Genomic DNA, 19,431 nt, shown 5'->3' with positions numbered 1-19,431 from the left:
TTAAGGTTTAAGTAACAAAGACAAGTTTGTAGCATCAGTGAACTGGTTTGGCAGCTAAGGAACTTGTAATAATTCAAGAAAAGAGATTTTGAGCAATTGTGTTGGTGTCAAAATGAAGTGGTAAAGGATATGTTCAAAGAGGAGGCATTACTTGTAACCTGTTTGGAGAGGAGTAGAAGATGCAGATAACTAAATTAGCTTGGAATTTTTAACTTGATACTCAAATTAGATATAGGTGAGCTTAGTTGGAGAAAAGAATTAGAGTTAAGGGAATATATTTATTTTAGAAATAGGTATTTATAATTTATACTCATTATGCTCAAAGTCCTGAAGCATTGTTTAGTCATTCAGTTTATAATAAATCTGTACAATAATACTTAATGTCAGAAAATATACAGTATTTCATAATGACAATAAAAGTAATAGGAAAAACTCAATGTAAGGTTAAAATTGCCAAGTTCTTTTTGAGAACTCTGGTGTGTCAATAAGTGTATATTATTACATTTTGCTGTATCTTATTTGTAATCACCTAAATACACAACAAACACCTGTGATTATTTTAGTGCTGCATGTCTTGTCTTGTTCAAGTAACCCCAAATTTGTGTATTTAGACTGTTGCCTGTTCATATATACTCAGCTGTGCCTGTTTGCTTTGTTATTTTTCTAAGTTTAATGGACCAACATAAAAATTTATGGCAACTGTTGCTTAATGTCATCTTTACCTTTAAGGAAAAAAAGAAAACAAATGAAACTAAATCCTGCCAGGCAGCTGTGACATTGTTTATAGTTGACTAAAAGATCAGATACACTCTAGTAAATTGATTTCTGATATTATGAGCCAAATTTAGGGCAAGAAAGGTACAACATTTATAAACAAATACATCTGAGCACCTGTTTGTTTAGCAGTGTAACCCTAAATTTACTTTAATAGCCAATAATAATAATTAACTTAAAATATTTTTGCCTGTTCTCTCCTGAACCAAAGACTTTTTAAAATTCCCATAAAACTGAATAATTATGCATGTCTTATTAGTTTCCTCAGCTTTGTTACCTGTTTATGCATTTTTGCTTGTTCATTTTTAAGAAACTTTTTAAAGGAATGAGCAAGGTATATCAGCTTCTAATCCATTCTCACTTTTACTTTCTATATACAAGAAATCAGCAGGCTGATTCTCAGAATTGTTTGGTGTCTTATCTTTACAATTTAAAAGAATGGCCCTGGCCGGTTGGCTCAGTGGTAGAGCGTTGGCCTGGTGTGCAGGAGTCCCGGGTTTGATTCCCGGCCAAGGTACACAGGAGAAGCGCCCATCTGCTTCTCCACCCCTTCCCCTCTCCTTCCTCTCTGTTTCTCTCTTCCCCTCCTGCAGCCAAGGCTCCATTGGAGCAAAGTTTGCCCAGGCTCTGAGGATGGCTCTATGGCCTCTGCCTCAGGCTCTAGAATGGCTCTGATTGCAACAGAGCAACACCCCAGATGGGCAGAGCATTGCCCCCTGGTGGGCATGCTGGGTGGATCCTGGTCGGGCGCATGCGGGAGTCTGTCTGCCTCCCCGTTTCCAACTTCAGAAAAATACAAAAAAAAAAATTAAAAGAACATTTTCTTTCCAGAATCATTCTCTTTATTATTTTCCCTAACTTCTATTTTTCTTGATTGTTAGAGTAGCATGTTTATTCTGATTCTTTCAAAAATGAAATTTCTCTTTTCTTCCTTCTGAAATCAAAACATGTCTTTTTTTTGGCTAAGTAGGAAACTTTAAAAAATATAGTCATGTGAAGAAAACTTTGAATATAATTCAGTTAAAGTATTATAAGTACTAGACTTACTGGGGTGATCACTTCATAAGTTATATAAATGTCTAATCACCTGAGACTAATGTAAATACTGTTTATCAACTGTAATTGAAAAATAAAAAATTCCGTAATATGGCAACTAATATTTATTCATAAACTAAGTAAAAAATGATCACATAGCTTCTACATATTAACCTTTTGAGTAGTTTTTTCATGCTCACTGACTCCCAGGAGTGAGTTTTTTTTTCAAAAAATGAAATTAGTTACAGTTACAGTTTTATTAACTTAAGGTCATATTTGTTTGATAACCAATTTATGGAAACAAGAAGAACATACATTTGCCTTTTTTTAATGTTGCTCTAGCTCAGAGTTTAAAGACGTACATGTATGATCGTACTCTGGATGGTCAGGATGCACGAGGATGTACATGAATATTTGTACTACTCAAAGGGTTAGAGACTTTATTTTAAATGTTTACCTTATTGTTTTTGCTTTTAATATTTTAGTCCACTCGATTATTCTGGCATTTTATGGTAGAGAATACATTGAGTTTGGCTCATGGGATAAATATGAGGTAATTAATCATATTCTCTATAAATTATGAACTATGTGTATGCAAAATATAGAGTATTTTAATATTTCAGAGATGGGATCTTATGTTTGAATTTTTCAGTAACATTTTACATAGACAACCTGAGATAGGTTTTTCTTTCCTGATGGTTGGCAATAGTTAATATCGTGAGGAACTTTTATTTTCTTTCACTAATATATGTTTAAGACTGTTCTTCATTTTGTGTGGTTACAGTTTTTTTTAAAAGCTTTGAATAGCTTAGCTCTCCATGGGGATATAAAAATCACAAGGGAACCCCTCTTACCTGCTCTTGAACCTTCCCCAAGTAGGATTAAATGCATGCTACCTTGAAAAGTAATGGCTAGCACATATAGTTTATAGGGAAATAGAAAGAGCATTGAGGTGTCTATATTGTGAAATTTCTAGGCACTTCTCTGTGTCATTTAATGAGAAAACAAATGTAAGATTCTTTGTTAGTTTTTTCCCCCATCTCTTTAATACCCAGGATGCCTGGGTTTGGCATTCCAAAATGGCAGTTAATTAAGTATACATGCTACATGCATTTCCACAGTTGTTTGACAGATTACCAGACACCAAGAAGATATAAGAGTAAATTAAAATTAAAGTAGTAAAATACAGCAGTTGTCCTTATGAAATCCTACAAAAGACATGGTAGCATTGGGGATCACTGGATATTAATTATTTGGTGGAATAATTGGCTAACATACTGCTGATGTCATAATTCTTTTACTCAATAATGGGTTGGTTATGTCGGAAGGTGCAGGAGTTTGGTGTATGAATTTCTGCTTGCACTACAACAGTACTTTAAAGAGAGGCCTTAAGAAAGGTGAAAAGAGTGGGTGAGTGGGAGGTTGGGGAGTGGTGAGTAGTGGAAGGGGCATCAGAAGGATAGGCATGGATTCTGAGTACATGTAAACTTCATCTTTATTGATCTTTGAAATTATATTTGCATCAAAATTACTTCTCTACTTTTCCACATTGTGGAAAGGAAATTATCAACGCATTTAAGATGATTAAACATTGCTGTTTTAACATTCCTTAGGCTTCATCTTCTATGAGAAAATAAATGTATAATCTGTTTGTTAAGGAACATAACAAAGCAATAGAGAACAATTCTATATGTGTCTCTGATTTTTAACCTTTCATTTTGGTAGCATTAAAATTGTTATGTGTGAAATAAGATAGTTGGCTTATGAAAGGGAGTGAGAGGAAATGATTGTTTTACATATTGTATAGCACATAGGACAATAATTGTAATGTACTTCATGTTTACATAGTATATTGTACCTTATAAAATGCTTTTGTGTGTGTAGCATATTATTTAACTTTTCCCCACTGGTCAGTTCTAGGGTAGGGATTGTCTCCATAACATGGGTGGGGAAACCCAAGACCCAGAGAGGTTAAGAAAAACTTTTGAAGGTTACACAGCTAATAAATGGAAGATCTAGCATCTGGGATCCTACATCCTGTGACTCTTATTGTAGTATTCTTACCTACTATATTAGTAATTAAATTCAAATTATTCAATAATTCAAATTATATTTTCCAATCAAAGAAGTTTTCAGGAGCCACCTGGAGAGTGTTGGTAGCCTGCAGAGCTGGTCCTTTTTTTTTTTTACATTTGGGGCTCTGAGTTTCCTTAGAAGATGCAGTTTCAGAACTACACTGCCTTCATTTTTTGCAAAGACTATAAGTTATTATTATTTTTTAATTTTTTTTTACCAGAGTACTTTATTATTTATTTATTAAGACTTTATTCATTTTGGAGAGGAGAGAGAGATAGATAAAGAGAGAGAAGGAGAGAAAAGGGAGGAGGAGCAGGAAGCATCAACTCCCATATGTGCCTTGACAGGGCAAGCCCAGGGTTCTGAACCGGCTACCTCAGCATTCCAGATCGACACTTTATTCACTGTTCCAACACAGGTCAGGCTGCAAAGACTATAAATTAGAGAAGCTAACTATGCCCTGTTTTTGTTCTTGCTTTCTGCTAAAAGTGATAATCAAGGTTATATACCTTTCTTTACTGGCACTGTAGATTTAGAAACAAGGGTTATACTCAGCATTTCCTTTACTTCTGTTCCCCTTCCACTAATACTTTTTGAATTAATATAGTACACAATACAAAAGATACTAGCTTTTTATCAGGGCAGTAACATTTGGTTTTAAAATAGTACAGTATTTAAAATATAAAAAGTTGTAAAAATTAAAGTATAAACTGCATATTAAACATATGTCTTATTTATAAAATGGCACTAATAAGCATCATCATTATAAAAGATATTGTTTGAATTTTATAGTCCCAAACCTGGTAGTCAAGTATATTGGTTCTTAAAGTAATTTCCATGAGCTACTATACAGCTTTAAAATTCTAGGTTATAGTAGCATTTATGAGTAATGATAATAGTATTAAGGAATGGTTCCTTCCTCATATAGAATTCTGGAGTTTTTGATAATAATGGATTCCAAAATATATTTTCACCTTAATTAAATATGCATTTAAATTTAATTATATATATTATAAAACTATGAAATTAATTACCTACGAATAGAAAATAGATCCCAGCCCTGGACGGTGGCTCAGTGGATAGAGCATTGGCCTGGCTTATGGACATCCTGGGTTTGATTCCCGGTCAGGGCACACAGGAGAAGCTACCATCTGTTTCTCCCCACACCTCACTCCCCCTTCTCTCCCTCTTCCTTCCTGCAGCCTGTGACTCGATTGGTTTGAGTGTGGTCCCAGGTACTGAGGATAGCTCTGTTGGAGTGAATCAGACTCAGACACTAAAAATAGCTTGGTACTCAGCATTGGCCCCACATGGAATTGTCGAGTGGATCCTGGTTGGAGCACATGCAGGAGTCTGCCTCATTATCTCCCCTCCTCTCACCTAAAAAAAAAAAAAAAAAAAAGAAAAGAAAGAAAAAGAAAAGGAATCCCATCAGTGGTCCAACAACAATAAAAAAGAACTTTAATCATGGTTAAAAGGTAATCATACCAATATAAGACTAGAGTAATTGTTTAGACTCAAATTATAACATTCTACAAATTGAATATGTGTCAGTTGTTTTGTACTTTTAGAAATGAGCATAACTAAGAAGTATTATTTCTCTTAAACTAGGCATTGAGCTCTGAGTTTAGAGTGCTACACTGATAATGTTCAGGTATTTTTACAGACATTCTGAATATGGAGAGGCACTGAAAAGGACAGCAAAAATAGGTGTTGACAAGAGTGAGGAAGGGTTTAAGCTGTGGAAGTTACTTATTTAGTCTAGGGAAAGGAGGAGAAAAAACTGAAAATTTGTTTTCAAATATATTTATTTATTTATTTTTTATTCCAAGCCTTCAGCAAAAATCAATAAAGTAACAAAATGAAAGGTGTTAGAGACAGCCTTGTTATCTCCTTGAAAGCCGGACCTAAATAGAAGGAGTTTAGATTATAGAAAGGGTGCTTTTAATTTTCATGAAGAACACACTGCCTAAAAGGTCATTAAACTCTGGAGTGGCAGTAGAGATGCTTGAGAGGTCATACCCCATAAAAATCTTTATGACCAAACTGGTTATTCGACTAAATATACATTTTTCTGTAAAGTCAAAACTGGTTATTCAACTAAATATACATTTTATCTGTAATGTCTCTAGTTTGACTATAACTGTACTGCTAATTGCTTTGAAATATATTGCAATTTGTGCATAAATATGTTCTTATAACTAAAGATGATGTATGTAATTTATGGAAATCCTTTTATTAGCTTTTCAAAGATAAATTCAGATAAAAATTGTAAGTGAATTTCAAATTTTGTACTATAGAAAGAACTAAAATGCCCTTAATCTAAGAGGTAATATAAATTCCACCTTATGTGCACTTTAAAAAAACTTGATAGAAATACTAAGAAAGCCAACAGTTAGGTAAGAATGTGAGACTGAAGCTCTGTCGTTTGGCAAAGTAGTCTAATGTATATATAACTCATGGGTTTTGGAGGTAGTCAGACATGAGCTTGAACCTTGGTTCACCCATTTTAATTCAGTACCCTTATAGAATATTGGGATAATGACTGCTGTCTTGCAGACTTGTGAAAGTTAAATAAGCGATATATGTGAAGCATATAAGCCAATGCTTGGCAAAGAGTAGTGCTTAACAAATGATGGTTCTCTTCATTCTGCAGTAAGTCTTACAGTTTCTCTAGCAGCTTGGCTCTGGAAACCAAGAAAACAGCAAGGGAGTAAATGGGCAAATCTGAAAGGTAGGGTTCGATGCATTTCTTGCATTTACTATTTAGCTTCTCAAATTTAACTGCGTCCTTCCATAGCGGACAAGAACTTGCTGCTTTTTTACATTAAGAAGGAACCAGTTTGGGTTCTATCTTGAGGAAAAAGCTTCATTATAAGACCCACTTTTAGGAAGAAAACTGTATAGAGTTGTAAGTAGGAAACCATATGTGAAGCAGAGAATATGAATGTCATAACTACTGGAGAAATTCTTTTTATTAAAAGTAAGTATTTACTTAAGAGTTCAGTGTGATATATGCATTATTTTCTTTCAGTTTAGGATCCCTCAGCTCTCATTTTGTTTTGCTTTAATTAGCATTATTGTCTTAGGTTCCCTTTTAATCGCTACTTACCCTTATCTCTTCCTCCCATCCTTAATACAAGTCAGATGGCTACCATTGCATCTTGCATAGTTGTGTATTTCATTTAGTAATTTTATAACAATAACCAATATTTATTAAGTGCTACCTGTGTAAGAGGCACCTTATATATACTCTTTAATCTTCACATTATCCTTAGGGGAAGAAGGTACTATACAGATCCCTTATATTCACTTCTGAATTTTGAAAGGCTCTAAAAATTACCAGTTTTTCCTAAGTTTGTGGCAAAACTAATTTAGCTGCAAAACCTGCACTAAATGAGGTGGGGCTACCTAAGGGTCGTTATGTATCCCACACTTCAAACATACATTCAGTTAGCTACAGAAATGTTCATGTGTGTGATTATGGATTGCTGCTCTAGCTCTACCTGGGGTGTTGTATATATTGTATTAGTTTTTAAAATTTAAAAATTTCTAAATTATCTGACATGTCTGGCTTAGAGTAGGGTGTTGTGAACCTGTTTTGTTATTCTATTTTATATAGGAGAAGACTGATGCTAGAGAATGTTCAGTAAATTGCCAAGATGTTAAACAGCCCTGGCTGGATAGCTTGGTTGGTTACAGCATTGTCCTGAAATGCAGAGGTTGCCAGTTTGATACCGGGTCAGGGCACATACAGAAACAGATTGATGTTCCTGTCTCTATCTCTGTCTCCCTTCCTCTCTCTAAAACCAATAAATTAACATTTTGATAAAAGATGTTAAGTAAGTTACTCAGGTAATGCATGGTAAAAGCCAAATTTATACCCAGCAGTCTTACTGCAGAGCCCAGACAAACTACAAGTCTGTTTTTTTACCTAGTTCCCAAGTCAGTATTGAGCTTAGTTGGCACCAGTGTATTTGACACAATTGCTTAGCATTATTAATAGGGGAAGACATATACCTGGATATTTCAATGGAAGATAATCCTCGTATAATTTGTAATTGGTGTGGACTATTATGCTTTTCTACATATTTGGAATATGTGTCTGGTTTTAGAATTCCCCTAAGTACAGTGGAGCACAGTCACAAAGGCCTGTCGTGAATCGAGGTAGAAAACTGTCAAGTTTTTTCATTGTTACTCTTCATTATTTCATATTATTGGTCTTTCACTCAAGCTCAAAATTGCTTGTTTTGACTTTATTCAAGTAATTATTTAATGCCTGCTATGTAGTATGCTAGAAATACAATATTGAACAAGAAAATTATGGTCCCTAATTTAACAGAGACACTGTCATTGTGGATGGGACAGTTCTTGGTGGGGTCCCCACATAGTAGCATGTTTCACAAATGTGATCCAAAGTAGCATTAGAACCACTCTTCCTCCCCAGTTGTTACGGCACCAAAATGGTTCCCAAAGTTTCCAGAGTCCCAGATGGGGAACAGGGAGTGATGTATCTGGATGTAATGCATACTCAGTCCTGAGGATAGTAGCTGCCCACTTGCCCATCCACTATCCAAGTTGAGTATTTGATTTTAAGCATTTGTTTTTCTAGAATCCTGGCTTCATGCAAAGTAAATAGGGCTGAGATAGCTACAAGTGAAATAACTAAACTGCTTATACTGTGGATACAATAGCTAAACAGAAAAGCAAGATTAATTGTGAATAATCTTACCCATGGCTAATTGAGAATTCTCATTATACTGTATAACAGCAAGCATAAGTTGAGTGGCTCCCAAGTTAACACAGAAAGTGATGCTGGAATTTTCTGAGCTATAATCAAAGACTTGCCCTGGCCGGCTGGAGCGTTGGCCTAGCATATGGATGTCCCGGGTTCAATCACAGATTAGGGTACATATAAGAAGTGTCCATCTGCTTCTTTCCCCTTCCTCTCCCCCTCCCTCTTCACCTCCCTCCCCTCCTTCTCTCCCTCTTCCCCTCCCATTGGTCTAGGTATCAGCATCAGGTGCTATTGCTCATTGCTTGAGCATTGGCCCCAGAGGGGGGTTGCCGGGTGGATCCTGGTCTCTCATGCGGGAATCTCTCTCTTTATCTCCTATCCTCTCACTTAAAAAAAATCAAAGACTCTAGGACTTTATATGTTGTTTCTCAAAGACATATAATATAGCATACTTATGCCAAGTATATTATATAGCACGTAAACATTTCTCCACATATTTTTTTGAAATGACATTTTAAAAGCAATTACACATTCTGAATGATGTTGGATAGAAACTACTCTGAAGATTTATAATTTTGAATTTATCATTAGGGGAATAAATGTACATGTTCATTCAGATTCCATATTAATTGATTTTTGATTAGTATTTTATATGAAAAGTAATAACATTTGAAAGTTTACAGAACCTCAGATTTATGAGTTAATATTATTTTAAATGAAATTTATTTTATTATGACCACAGAACTTGTATATGCTCAATATAAAACATTCTGAAAATTCAGAAAATTACAAAAAAAAAGCAAACAATCATCATTCTGCTCACTGATTACTATACATTTCACAAGATGACTGTCCCATTTTCTCAGGATTTCCTTCTCAGTGAGTGTGTTTATGTTTCCTCTGGTTCTCTTGGGTGTGGTTCTCCTCACACTTGTGCTTTCTCTCTTTCCTTTACAAATACAAATCTTATAAAAATTGAGTCATAAAATTTGTTTAACTTGGACAGTCATATCTTGAAAATCTTTTTATTGTAAAAAATAACATATCTCTTTATTGGCATTATATGAATGTATCAATTTATTTAACCAATCCTTTAGCTAGACATTTATTTTTTTATTTTTATTTTTTTTAATTAATTTATTTATTTATTCATTCATTTTAGAAAGGAGAGGGAGAGACAGAGAGAGAGAGAGAGAGAGAGAGAGAGGAGAGAAACAGAGAGAGAGAAGGAGGGAAGAGCTGGAAGCATCAACTCCCATATGTGCCTTGACTAGGCAAGCCCAGGGTTTCAAACCGGTGACCTCAGCATTTCCAGGTCGACGCTTTATCCACTGCGCCACCACAGGTCAGGCTAGCTAGACATTTAGGTCATATCTGGTATCATGGTGTTATGATTAATTATATGTGCATCTTTGTGCAACTGCCCATTCATTTCTATTGTATGAATTCTTAGGAATAGAATTGCTGGCTAGAAGATCTGGGCGCCTTTTGAATGTTTTTATCAACTACCGATTGCTCTCTAGAAAGGGCATGCATGCCATTGTATACTCCCATAGATAGTGCTTTAATATATTTTTTCTTTTTATGCTCTCTGACACTCGGCATGATCAATCTTTGTAAATTTTTTTGTATTTTTGCCAATCTGATAGATGAAAAAACATCTCACTTGGATTTGCATTTTTTTTATAATTAATGAGTGAAAATTTTCTAAAAGCATATTGTCAGCTATTTGTATGTATTTTGTTGACTGCCCATCACTTTAGCTCATTTTCTTGCTGGGTGGTGTCTTTTGTACTTCCTTCTTTTAAATTTCAAGACTTCACCATAATACAAGGATTTGAACTTTTATTTGTCATTCACATTTCACATATTTTGCCATTTAAAAATATTTGCTGTTTTTTGGTTTTATTTTGAAGATATTTTGGTATATAAATGTATCACTTTTTTTCCCACTTGGTAGTTTACATTGTAATATGACCATGACAACTCATAATAACTTAGTAGATGGATTAAAGATTAGACTTTTAATAAACTGAAAGTACTTTTTAGACAGGAAAGCATTTTGCAGATGAGCAAGATGATGAATAGCTTATGTTAATTAGATATGTTTATTGTGATTACAGTTTCAATAGCTATCTATAAAATAGAAATTATGAGAGGGAGGTATTTTGATATAGTTGAAAGACTTCTTGCTTTAAATGCCAGATAGTCCTGGCTTTTAACTTAGAAAATAAATATTTATCAAATACCTATTACATATTAAACATTCATAATAAATTTTCCATTTTTGAGTTGTGACCATAGGAAGGATACTTAAGTAATCAGTATTTTGACTCAGTTTATTTATTTGTAAAAGATGGATAATACCAACCTTGTTGAGTTATTGTAAGGGTTAGTTATTTTTATCTGAAGTAAAAAAGTACCTGATATATAATCAGACAACAATAAATCAGTTAATGTTGGTGGTGTGATTCTTTATAGTAACAGAACATAGTGTAATTTTAGTCTATTATATATAATACCATTGCTATGGCAGTAATTTAGTGTATGGAGTAATTAACTATGATTATTATAATTTTATTAATAGAGAGAATGGAGCCTAGCTAGGTTGACTATACTTAGGATTCTGTTGGATAAATAACACTTTCTTGCATTTATGTAGCAGTATAGTTTTCAAAACTCTTTTCTCATTTCTTGTCTTATTTGTTCTATTTTCCTTTAAGATAAGCAGGGCCTGTATAATATTTAATTTTACAATTGAGGAGCTGAGATTTAGAATGATTGACTTGTCCAAGGTCATACGGCTTATAAGTGATTATTCAGTTTTATATTTTCCTTCTACCTATTTTTAAGATACTTACTGAACCTAGATAGACCCTCAGTATGGGAAGGCACAGAGAATGGAATCTGACTATAATTTCCCAGTCTTCACTTAGCTTTGGCCAATTTATAGTTTCTTGTATTGCTCCCCTTTCAGTCAGGTGAACATTGGCTTTAATATTTTAGTTGTCTCCTGACCAGGAGGTGGTGCAGTGGATAGAGCATTGGACTGGGATGTGGAGGATCCAGGTTCGAGACCCTGAGGTCGCCAGCTTGAATGCGGGCTCATCTAGTTTGAGCAAGGCTCACCAGCTTGGACCCAAGGTCGCTGGCTTGAGCAAGGGCTTATTCGATCTGCTGTAGCCCCACAGTCAAGGCACATATGAGAAAGCAATCAATGAACAACACTGGTGTCGCAAAAAAACCCTGATGATTGATGCTTCTCATCTCTCTCCGTTCCTGTCTGTCTGTCCCTATCTATCCCTCTCTCTGACTCTCTCTCTGTCTCTGTAAAAAAAAAAAAAATTTTCTATTGAAGTGATTTTTAACCTTTTCATCTCATGGCAAACATAAACTAATTACTAAAATTCTGCAGCATACCAAAAATATATATTTTTTGCTGATCTGACAAAAAATAGGTATAATTTTGATTGATTACGAAATAAAAAATAAAAATAAAACATAATTATCTACCCTTTTTGTTCCAAAGTGACTTGCTAAAAGAAACAGGTGCCTATATTGGTACCAAGAAACAACCAATCAGATGCAACCTTATGCAATACGACCAATAAGATGATGTACCTCTGTTATATGAGAGCCATATATTTATGTTTCAGGACAGGACAGTCACACTGGACAGCTATTGTTGTGTTAGCTGTTGTCATTCTTTTATTGGACACTCTCAGGGAAAAGGGATCAGTGCTCCTGACTAAATAGTCAGGTATTGCATGGTTTAAAAACTCTTGTGACATACCAGTTAAAATCACTGACATTGGTATTGATGGTGGTTACAGTGAGTCACACATCTAGGTATTCATGTCCTTTCCCTTCAGTCTGTACTGGGTCTGTAGCTTACTTGAACAAACAGAATGCAACACAAACTGTTTCAGGTCTGGGTATAAGCTTTAAGAAGGCTAAGTAGCTTTTCCTTTTGTGTTTTTTGGAGACGTGAATAATCATTTAAGAAATCTGGCTACCTTCCCAGAGAGACCATTTGGGAAAGAGGTCACATGGAGACAGAGAGGTCCTGAGATTACATGGAAAGAGAAAAGCAATCATGAGTAACCATCAGCATGATGAGCAGAACTGCCTAGATTAACCCAGCTCATACTGCAGAGTTATGAACAAATAAAATGATTGTTTTGTTAAGCTAGTAAGTTTTCGGGTAAAAGAAGCATAGGTGTTCTTGAAAATAAAAATTTTACTAAAGGACATTTACTTTCCCTGTTCTCTTTTGACTCTTAATCTTTCCATCGCTTATGAATATCAGGCAATGTTGAAGAGAGATAATAATGATAAATAACTCTTTTCCTTTACAGAAGCTCATCTTTTTGTACCACAGCTGATACTGAGGTGAATCTGAGGTAAACCAATCTCTCTGTACTGAATCTCTCCAGAGAAATCTCAGGCAATAGGGCTGCTTTCTATGTTCAGGCTTCTGTTCTCTCTTCTCTGTTTAATGTCTCGCCCCAGTCTTTTTGTGACTCCTTTTCCCTATCAGAGTTGAATTGGGTTTGGCCTAGGTCAGCCAAGTAAGACAAGATGGAATAGTCTTTCTTCCTCACTTGAAATTATTTTTGTTGTCCAAAAAAGACTTGGGAAAGACTTTTGTGGCTGAGATTGGACTAAGACCAGGAATTACATTAGTTTTGATCATTTACCTATTAGCAGGACGATACAATACATTGTTTATACAGTTTATTTTTCCCTCTCACGGATTAGTTTCTCTCCTATTTAACTTTAAGTATTGAAATATAGTTTTTTTTGTGTGTTTCTACTTGAGAGAGGAATCAGTGACCCCAAAATTTATATTTTTAAACATTTTTTTGTTAAAATTAGCTTTTTGTCTTAAAAACTTCTTGAAGGTAGATTTAATATTCCAGGGATTGACTGGCTTTCAGATTGGTAGAGTGAGGGCCTCAGTATATTTGCTTTCCCTCTAAAACTACAAAAATATGAGTAAACCAATTACTATCAACCATTTCAGAATTCTGGCAGTTAACCAAAACCAGAGAATAAACTGAAAACCCACTGGCCAAGAGAAAACTACTGAACTTCAAGAGGACAGTGGGGTCTGTGACATTTTAACTTGAGGCAGTTTCCATCTTCTCTCCTTTACCAGCTTAGTGGCATAGCAAAAGCTGGCAGCATTACAGACAATGGAGAGATCTGACCACGTTTGGAGATCCATTAAAAGCACCAGCTCCAAAGCACAGTTGATATTTTGTCCAAGCTTGCGGCTCCCTGGGAAAACTCTTCTCCGAGAGTGGTTGGCTATTTGATTTGACTCAGAGCTCAACTCAGCTGGGGGTGAAAAATAGCCTACCCCCAGGGCTTTGCTGAAACTATAGCAACTGTTGGCAACATAGCCACTGCTTAGGCTGTGATTTCAGTTGGGGCAGACAAGAGCTGGCCTGGATTTTAAAAGGAAATGCTGGAAAAGTAGCCAACCATAGGGAATTTTGGAAAATCTTCAGCATATTCCTGTGTATCTAAAAGGTTGCACAATGTACGTGGCTGTGCACGCGCCTAGGAAAGACCTGGGAAAGGAGATTGTTTCTGGTAGGAACTGGAAGCTAGGATTGTCCTGTAAACTGCCTGAAGTTTGAAGGTATGATTTCTCATAGAGATTCCTTTGGCAAATGGTGAAAGAAAAATGGAAACATTTAAGGAAATCCTCTGACCAATCATTGGTTGATCACTAAATTATACTGACCCAGTGTGACTCATAGGAAGCCAGGCTTAAAAATAAAAATTAAAAAAAGTTTTAACAGAGATCTCAGTGGCCACACACTACAAGGAATACAGAATCTACAGAATTAATCCATGAAAATGCTAAACAACTAAGCAGCATCAATTAAAAACAAAATCAATGTTAAAAAAATCTTGGTGGGGCGGTGTGGAGAATTCTGATACTAGAGTTGTTAAAATACATTATTAAAATACTTAGTTTTCAAGAAAAATATTATGAACCATGAGAGAAACATGAAAGTATGCCACATAGAAAAAAACAACAACAAAAATCAGCCAACAGAAAAATGTTCCTTTGAGAGTCCAGATCTGGACTTAATAGACAAAGACTTTGTCAGCTTTTATAAATATGTTCAAAGAACTAAATGATAGCAGGTCTAAAGAATTAAAGGAGGGTATAAGAACGATGTCTTGCTAAAAAAAAATCAATCAAACTAGAATTATTTAAAAAGAACCATATAGGCTCTGGCCGTGTACCCCATATGGTTAGAACATCATCTTGACATGCTGAGTTTGCAGGTTCAATCCTTGGTCAGGACACATACAAGAATCAACCAATGATAGCATGAATAGGTAGAATATGAAATCAGTGTTCCTTTCTCTGTAAAAATCAATAAATTAAAAAAAATGAACCATATAAAAATTCTGGAACTTAAAAGTATGGTAACTGAAATGAAAATTTTACTAGATGAGCTTAAAAAATATGAGTTGACAGATGAAATAATTTGTCAACTTGAAGATAATTCAGTAGAGATTATCCATTGTAAGGAGTAATAAAAGAAAATGAACAGAGCTTCATGAGATCTATGGGATGTCATTTAGTGTGTCACCATAAGCATAATGGGAGTCGCAAAAGGAGAAGACCAAAAGAAAGAGACAGAAAGACTATTTAAAGAAATAATGGGCCTGACCAGGCAGTGGTGCAGTGGATAGAGTGTTGGACTGGGACATGGAGGACCCAGGTTCGAATACCCAAAGTTGCCTGCTTGAGCACAGGCTCATCTGGTTTGAGCAAGGCTCACAAGCTTTAGCCCAAGGTCACTAGCTTGAGCAAGGAGTCACTTGGTTTGCTGTAACCCCCCACCCCCTGGTCAAGGCACATATCGGAAAGCAATCAATAAACAACAAAGGTGCCACAACAAAAAAATGATGCTTCTTATATCTCTCCCTTCCTGCCTGTCTGTTCCTATCTGTCCCTCTCTCTGTTTCTCGCTGTCTCTGTGACACACACAGAAAGTAAGAAAACTGAAAAAATATTAATCTACACAATAAATAAACTCAGTGTACTTCAAGTTGAATAGTTATCCACACTTAGATACATCATAGTCAAATTTACAAAAGTGAAAGAAATTTTGAAGAAGAAAGAAAAAATAACAAAAGGAATCCCCGATATGATGAATAATAACTGACTTCTTATTACAAACCAGGGAGGCTAGTAGACATTTTCAATGTATTAAAAGAAAAAGACTACCAACCAAGGATTCTGTATGTAGCTAAACTTCAAAGATGAATAAGAAATTAAGATATTAATAAACAAAACTGAGAAAATTTGTTGCTATTAGACCTACCCTACAAGAAATATTAAGGATGTCCTTCCATTTGAAACAATGATACTAGACAGTAAACTCTAATCTACATTGAAAAATAAAGAACAATAGTAAAGGTAGCTACATAAATATTAGGAAAGACATGCATAAAAACACATATAAATCCCTATTTTGATACCTTTTTATTCTCTAGTTTTAAAAGACAGCTGCATGAAGCAATAATAAAACTTTGTTAGATTGGCTTATTAAAGATATGGTAAAGAAAGGTAAATGAATGGAGAATGTTGCAGGAAAGTTTTATATATTATTGAAATTAATTCAGACTAGAATGTTTTTTTTTTTCTTTTTGTTTTTTTTTTAATTTTTCTGAAGCTGGAAACGGGGAGAGACAGTCAGACAGACTCCCGCATGCACCCGACCGGGATCCACCCGGCACGCCCACCAGGGAGCGACGCTCTGCCCACCAGGGGGCGATGCTCTGCCCCTCCAGGGCGTCGCTGTGCCGTGACCAGAGCCACTCTAGCGCCTGGGGCAGAGGCCAAGGAGCCATCCCCAGTGCCCGGGCCATCTTTGCTCCAATGGAGCCTTGGCTGCAGGAGGGGAAGAGAGAGACAGAGAGGAAGGAGGGGGTGGGGGTGGAGAAGCAAATGGGCACTTCTCCTATGTGCCCTGGCCGGGAATTGAACCTGGGTCCCTCGCATGCCAGGCCGACTCTCTACCACTGAGCCAACCGGCCAGGGCCAGACTAGAATGTTTTAAGGCACAATGCTAATTGTAAATTCCAGGGCAACCATTTAAGGAAATAATACAGAAATTTAAGTGAAAGTTACAAAGAAATTAAAATACTTATTTAACACAAAAGACAGGAATTGAGGAATAGAGGATATTACAAAGCTCAAATATGCTCTTATTGAATAGATTATAAAAGTATAATTTCATATTAAATAATGTATTTATATAATCTTTAAGGAAATATTACTAGTAGAGCATTTTAGTTCATGGAACCTCTTAGGGACTTAATTTTATAATAATACTGGACACTTATGAATGGATTTTAAAAATATGGTATAAGAAAAATACACCAAAGTGAAATCAGTGTGAAAAGATTTCATTATCTTCAGATCTTCAGTTGTGACTTTGTTTCCCTGCAGATGAAACAGAAATATATGAAAATGAGAGATACCCTTGATTTTGTTTCTGGAATTTGGGTATGGAAAATTTAGTTCTCGTCAGTGGTGGGATTCAGCTGTATTGCACCAATTTGGCAGAACTGATACCTAATTTTTTGTTGAGTTTGGTGAACCAATTTTAAAATGGCACTTGTAATCAGGGTTCTCTCTAAGGTGGGTGCCTGGGCAGCCACCCAGTGTGGAAATCACAAATTTACATTCCTTACTCTTTTTTAACGCTTATCGGTGCAACAGTGTATTCTCAGTGCCCGTAGTAATGTTCATTCTGTCCATAGGTGAAAAAATTACAAGTGAGGATGCCAATCAAGAAACCATATAGAAATATATTAAATAACAATTTTATTGTTTTTTTGTCATATTATTTAATATTTTTCATTAATAATTCAAAACTCTTATGATCTAGTTTTGTGTACCTGTTTTGTTCTAATTTAAGTATTAAATACATGAAATAATAAACTACCTTTTGGTACAGTATATCGGTTTTTTATACTTATAACTGTCAGGGTGGAGAACTGGTTGTTAAATTATTTGAATCCCACCACCGCTTCTCTTACTCTAAATGTGGGGTGAAAAAAACATGATATTTGCAGAATAGAGGAAATCATGGGAAAAAGGCATCTGGAGAGAAATACACATAAAAAAGGGCTGTTGAAACGAGAGATGTCCTGAGTAGGATATTTCAGAAGTCATAAGAAGTATTTCTGTCTGCATTTTCACATGTTATTGGTTCTGTTCTTTGAATGTGCCCAGTCCAGTAGAGATGTGATCTCATAATAGGATTTTTCAATGTAGTTTAGGGCTGCTACATTTATAGTGTATTTTATATGCCTTTAGAAAGTTAAACCCATGTTTAGGTTTATGGTGTGAAGAAAGTTTAATTATATCAAACAATATATGTAATTTCCTTATTATGGATAAAGTGATTTAAATGGATTTTCTTACAAATGATTTAAACAATAATTTAAAAATGAAATTCTCAATCTTTTCAGTCCCAGAACAGTTGAAGAATAAAGCATAGTTGCATCAGTAATGATGGCTCACTCAACTGGGAGCATCTCTCTGGGTGAGATTAAGTAAAATTTTAAAAGATTTCCAACCTATTCTGATGTGATACACCTCCTTTTCATTATAAATTACAAATTTAAACCATAGAGTCCTAGAATCTTATGGAACTTGGTATTATTAAAAGATTATGATTAGAATTGAATCTATTAATCTGAGACTATTTTGTTTTCTTCATTAATTTTAAACCTCTTCAATACTTTCATTAACCTTAACAGAATTTTCAAGACATTTTAATTTTTTTTTTTTTTTTTTTTCATTTTTCTGAAGCTGGAAACGGGGAGAGACAGTCAGACAGACTCCCGCATGTGCCCGACCGGGATCCACCCGGCACGCCCACCATGGGGCAACGCTCTGCCCACCAGGGGGCGATGCTCCGCCCATCCTGGGCGTCGCCATATTGCGACCAGAGCCACTCTAGCGCCTGGGGCAGAGGCCACAGAGCCATCCCCAGCGCCCGGGCCATCTTTGCTCCAATGGAGCCTTGGCTGTGGGAGGGGAAGAGAGAGACAGAGAGGAAAGTGCGGCGGAGGGGTGGAGAAGCAAATGTGCACTCCTCCCGTGTGCCCTGGCCGGGAATCGAACCCGGGTCCTCTGCACGCTAGGCCGACGCTCTACCGCTGAGCCAACCGGCCAGGGCCTAATTTTGTTTTTTTTAAACTATATTAATAACCATTTTAAGTATACACTACAATAGAGTTAACTATATACACATTTGTTCAACAGATCTCTAGAACTTTTCATCTTACAAACTGAAGCCCTTTCACCCATTGAACAATAGCTCCCTTTCCCCTTCCTCTTAGCCTCTAGTAACCATTCTACTTTTTAAGAGTTTGAATACTTTAGCTGTCTTAAATAAGTGGAATCATGAAGTGTTTTTGTTTTTGGGACTGTCTTATTTTAGTTAATGTAATGTCCAGAAAGTTTATTCATGTTGTTGCATATGACAGGATTTCCTTCCTTTTCTGAGGCTGAGTTATGTCCACTGTATTTGTATACCGCATTTTCCTATTCAGCCACCAGTCAGCACTTAGGTTGCTCTCACCTCTTGGCTGATGTAAATAATGCTGCAATGATCGTGGGTATACAAATGTCTCTTTGAAATCTTTTTAATTCTTCTGGATATAGATCCAGAAGTAGGATGGCTGGATCATACAGCAATTCCATTTTTAATTTTTTGAGGAACTTTCATACTGTTTTTCATAATAGTTGCACTATT

General features: G+C 35.6%; 1 protein-coding gene across 4 annotated transcripts in view; it reads left to right on the top strand.

Annotated features, from left to right (window-relative positions):
- RFX3 (regulatory factor X3) overlaps positions 1-19,431 on the top strand; it is a 317,044-nt gene that overhangs the window by 40,466 nt on the left and 257,147 nt on the right. The window contains exon 1 of one of the 4 annotated variants that reach the window (XM_066368073.1): positions 12,981-13,026. The exons of the other annotated variants lie outside the window; for them this stretch is intronic. The gene's annotated coding sequence lies outside the window, so the exon portion shown is untranslated. Of the gene's footprint in view, positions 1-12,980; positions 13,027-19,431 lie in introns of those variants that run through there. 4 annotated transcript variants of the gene reach the window in all.

The sequence above is a fragment of the Saccopteryx leptura genome, chromosome 2, assembly GCF_036850995.1.
Source record: "Saccopteryx leptura isolate mSacLep1 chromosome 2, mSacLep1_pri_phased_curated, whole genome shotgun sequence".
NCBI classification, from domain to species: Eukaryota; Metazoa; Chordata; class Mammalia; order Chiroptera; family Emballonuridae; genus Saccopteryx; species Saccopteryx leptura.
This window is presented reverse-complemented; position numbering and strand designations above follow the sequence as displayed.